The following is a 4,895-nucleotide window of genomic DNA, read 5'->3' on the forward strand; positions in this document are numbered from 1 at the left end:
TCTCGCCTCAGCTTCCCGAGTAGCTGGGACTACAGGCACACACCACCATGTCCGGGTAATTTTTAAAATTTTCTGGTAGAGAGAGGGGCCTCACTATGTTGCCCAGGCTGATCTCAAAGTCCAGGCCTCAAGTGATTCTCCTCCCTCAGCCTCCCAAAGCACGGGGATTACAGGCATGAAAAACTGTGCCTGGCCTGGCTTTGTTTATCTTTGACAATTCTAACAAACTTTAAAAAAAAAAATCCTGAGGCCGGGCACGGTGGCTCAAGCCTGTAATCCTAGCACTTTGGGAGGCCGAGGTGGGCGGATCACGAGGTCAGGAGTTCGAGACCATACTGGCCAACATAGTGAAACCCTGTCTCTACTAAAAATACAAAAAAAAATTAGCAGGGCGTGGTGGTGGGCGCCTGTAGTCCCAGCTACTCGGAGAGGCTGAGGCAGGAGAATGGCGTGAACCCGGGAGGCAGAGCTTGCAGTGAGCCAAGATGGTGCCACTGCACTCCAGCCTGGGGGACAGAGCCAGACTCTGTCTCAAAAAAAAAAAAAAAACCTGAGACAATTAGGGGCATTTGGATATTGGCTAGATATTTGATAATATTAAATGATTGTTGTTCATTCTTTTGAGCTGTGATAATGGTGTTGTGGTTATATTTTTCAAAATAATCCAAAGAAATTTATCCAGACTATTAGCATCTCTCCTCACTTCCAGCACTACCACTCTCAGCCAAACATCCTTTTATCAGATATCAGATTTTTACATTTGCCTCTTTTTTTCTTTTCTTTTTTTTTAGACAGGCACACATCACCATGCCTATCTAATTTCTATATGTTTTGTAGAGATAGGGTTCAGCATGTTCCCCAGGCTGATATCAAAATCCTGGGCTCAATCAATCCTCCCGCCTTGGCCTCTCAAAGTGCTGGGATTACAGGGATGAGTTACTACGCCCGGCCCCATTTGCCTCTTCAATGATACATTACCCCCTCCTACCCACCGCCAGTCTGTTCAGTCTGTTACAGAAGTTAGCATGGGACCCTCCTGGGGCCTCTGAGGCCTCATATCCCACTCTCCTCCCAGGCCATCCCACTCCAGTCGCACAGGCCTTGCTACTTTTGTCACACAGCAGGCCGGTTCCAGGTGCAGGGCTTTCCCATTACTTTCCTCCCTGCCTAAAACTTGCTTTCCCCAGATAGCTGCATGTCTTGTTTCCTCCATTTCTTCGGGTCTCTGAGACTTTCCTGACCACCCTACATAAATTAGTAAACTCCCATCCCTGACAGTCTTTTTTTTTTTTTTTTTTTTAATTTTTAAGTTGTTATTTTTGTGAGACAGAGTCTCACTCTATCACCCAGGCTGGAGTACAGTGGCACTATCTCCAGTGGCTCACTGCAACCTCCACCTCCTGGGTTCAAGCAATTCTCATGTCTCAGTCTCCCGAGTAGCTGGGACTACAGGCACGCGCCACCACCTGGCTAATTTTTGCTATTTCGTCATGTTGGCCAGGCTGGTCTTGAACTCCTGGCCTCAAGTGATCCACCTCAGCCTCCCAAAGTGCTGAGATTACAGGAGTGAGCCGCGCCTGGCCTCTGACAGTCTTTACACCCCTTTTCTTGTTTTCTTTTTCTTTTTCTTGTTTTCTTTTTCTCCATAGCACTGACATACCATGTATTTCCTTTTTCTGTCTGATATTCCCCCTAGAACACAAGCTATAGAGTAGAGATGGTTTTGTTCATGCCTGTATCCCCAGAACTTCTAATTTCTTGCCCATAATAGGCACCAAATAAGTGCTGGTTGAAAGAATAGAGGCATGACTATTATTGTGTGAATGCTGCAAGTATGCACTAAAGAATCCATAACCACATTTCTGAGCATATAGAGAAAGAAAACTGATAATGGCTGGAAAAGTCTCCTAGCTTCCTCCCAGTGGAAGAATGTCCCTCACTTTTCCAGGACACTGACCTTGTAGGGTAAGGCTTTGAGTCTATTCAACATACAGTCCTTGTGGCTCCCCAAGCTGCATGTACAATGGGCACTGGTGTTTTACATCAATGTCCTATGAATGCTCATAAAGGCTGAAGGGCATTCTACCCACCAGCGAATACTGCACATAGAGCAGTGCTAGGGTCTTTGGGACCCCACAACGCTAATGACCCCTTTGACCTAAAAGTCCTGCTGATTGATGATTTTGCTGATTGGGGCATGTGCCAAAGGGAGGCAACCATCACCTGGAGGTGCCTCTTGGGGGGTTTTGGATTTGTTGTCTTTCTGACATAAGAGATACACCCCTTTCGAAAAGCAGCTCTTAATGTGCTATTGGTTCTCGTCAAAACCGAGCACTCATGCCTGTAATCCCAGCCCTTTGGGAGGCCAAGGCAGGAGGATCACTTGAGGCCAGGATTTTGAGACCAGCCTGGACAACATAGCAAGACCCTCATCTCTACAAAAAAAAAAAAATTAACAATTATCCAGGAGTGGTGGCACTCACCTGTAGTCCCAGCTACTCGGGAGGCTGAGGCGAGAGGATTGCTTGAGCCCAGAAGTTCGAGGCTGCAGTGAGCCAGGATCACACTGCTGCACTCCAGCCTGGATGACAGAGCAAGACGCTCTTAAAAAAACCCTGAGCACCTGACAAAGTGTGCATAGCACATCCTCATAAAGGCCTTGTGACTGATGGTCCCATTTTGGGGTGGCATGATTCCAACTCAAAGCTAACAATGTGGGAAGGGCCTGACAAGCCTCTCTTGTCCGATGGAAATGGTGCATTCAGCATGCAGCTGGCCTGGCCCTAGTGGCATTTTGGCTTTACATGAAGAAAAAAAGAACACACACACACACACAAAACGGCAGCTATCCTTTTAGGGGAAATTTTATCCTCCACCCCACAGCCTAAGCAAAGCCACTAGCTCAACGAGGCTCACAATCCACAGAGGTTCCCCTAAATGCCTATGCCTGGTTCACTGATGGCTTGGCTAAGCTGAAGCCAGTGCTGTCCACTGGGCTGCTATGTGGAATGGAAAACAGATATGGTCACTCCACTTGGTAGGCAGAATTCAAAGCTGTCCTCATAGCCCAGGTCAGTACTCCCTGATGAACCTCTTTCTGTTATATTTTTACTGACTCAGGCTGCTGACAATGACCTAGCTCCTTAGTTGGGCCACTTGGAAAACTACAGACTGGCAGATTAAATATTTCTCTAGCCTGGCATGGTGGTGCATACCTGCAGTCCCAGCTACTTGGGAGGCTGAGGTGGGAGAATCGCTTGAGCGCAGGAGTTAGAGGCTGCAGTGAGCTATGACCGCACCTGCAAATAGTCACTGCACTCTAGCCTGGGCAATATAGTGAGACACATCTCTAAAAGTAATAATACTTTTTTAAAAAGATTTTTGTCAGCTTGGTACAGTGGCTCACGCCTGTCATCCCAGCACTTTGGGAGGCCAAGTCAGGCAGATCACCTGAGGTCAGGAGTTCGAGACCAGCCTGGCCAACATGGTGAAATCCCATCTCTACTAAAAATACAAAAATTAGCAGGGCATGGTGGCAGGTGCCTGTAATCCTAGCCACTTCAGAGGCTGAGGCAGGAGAATCGCTTGAACCTGGGAGGCAGAGGTTGCAGTGAGCCAAGATCGCACCATTGCACTCCAGCCTGGACCATAAAGCAAGACTCTCTCAAATTAAAAAAAAAAAAGATTTTTGTTTGTATCTTGTTTTGTTTTGTCTTTGGCCACGAACTGTGGAAACAAATTGCAGCTGCTGATTGAACCGTCTTGGTCGATCTAGGTGCCCATGGTAAGGGTGTCTCTGATGAGACCAACTGGAATCAAGGTACAGATTGAGTCTGCACTGCCCAGACTAACACCTTTGCTTTCTGGATCGATCGTTGTACCAGACATGGCAGCATACCCACCACAGACTGGGCACCCAGTAGAGAACTCTGCTTCAGATGCACAAGCTATCACTGCATGCCAGACTTGCGACTCCTAATAAAAGGAATAACAGGTGAGCCGTTTGTCTCCAGGGAGGAGACCGCATTGCACAGGGTGTGGCAGTTGAGTCCATCCAACCTTTGAACCCCTTTTGGGGCTCCTGGCTTACTGCTGTTGACACTTTTTCAGGTTACAGTGCTGTTATCCTGGTCCAATCAACTGATTCTGGCACATGAAACTACAGCTCCTTGAATCTTGTCATTAAGTGAGCCTCTTTTTCTCTAATACTACTTTTTTGCTGTAAGGTTGTCTGTCTGATATTGACATGGCGACTCCAGCTTGCTTGCTTTTTTGGGGGGCTAGTGCTTGCTTGATTTTATTTATTTATTCTTATTTTTTATAGAGATGGGATCCCACTCTGTCACCCAGGCTGGAGTGCAATGGCAGGATCCTAGCTCACTGTAACTTCAAATACTTCTGCTCAAGCAATCCTCTCGCCTCAGCCTTCCAAGTAGGTAGGACTACAGGCATGCACCACCACACCCAGCTAAATTTTTTTTTTTTTTTGGAAATGGAGTCTCACCAGGTTGCCCAGGCTAGTCTCAAACACCTGGCCTTAAGTCATCTCCCACCTCCCAAAGCACTGGGCCTATGTTTTCACCATCTGAATTTCAACCTTTCTCTATCATTGTATTTTATGTTTACTTATGTCTATCTCTATCTACTAAACACTATATAGCTGGATTTTGTTTTTAAAATCCAATCTGATAATCTCTGCTTTTTTTTTTTTTTTTGAGACAGAGGCTTGCTCTGTTGCTCACGCTGAAGTCAGTCGCATGATCTCAGCTCACTGTGACCTCCGTCTCCTGGGTTCAAGCGATTCTCCTGCCTCAGCCTTCTGAGTAGCTGGGACTACAGGCACATGCCACCATGCCCAGCTAATTTTTTTTTTTTTTTTTTTTTTTTTTTTTTTT

The 4,895-nt window shown here is 46.6% G+C and overlaps 1 protein-coding gene across 1 annotated transcript in view; it reads left to right on the top strand.

Moving 5' to 3' along the window:
* PIWIL2 (piwi like RNA-mediated gene silencing 2) overlaps positions 1-4,895 on the top strand; it is an 87,370-nt gene continuing 82,475 nt past the window's right edge. The window contains exon 1 of the mRNA XM_058433438.1: positions 1-55. The gene's annotated coding sequence lies outside the window, so the exon portion shown is untranslated. The remainder of the gene's footprint in view (positions 56-4,895) is intronic.

Source organism: Hylobates moloch, unplaced genomic scaffold (genome assembly GCF_009828535.3).
Source record: "Hylobates moloch isolate HMO894 unplaced genomic scaffold, HMol_V3 SCAFFOLD_22, whole genome shotgun sequence".
Lineage (NCBI taxonomy): Eukaryota > Metazoa > Chordata > Mammalia > Primates > Hylobatidae > Hylobates > Hylobates moloch.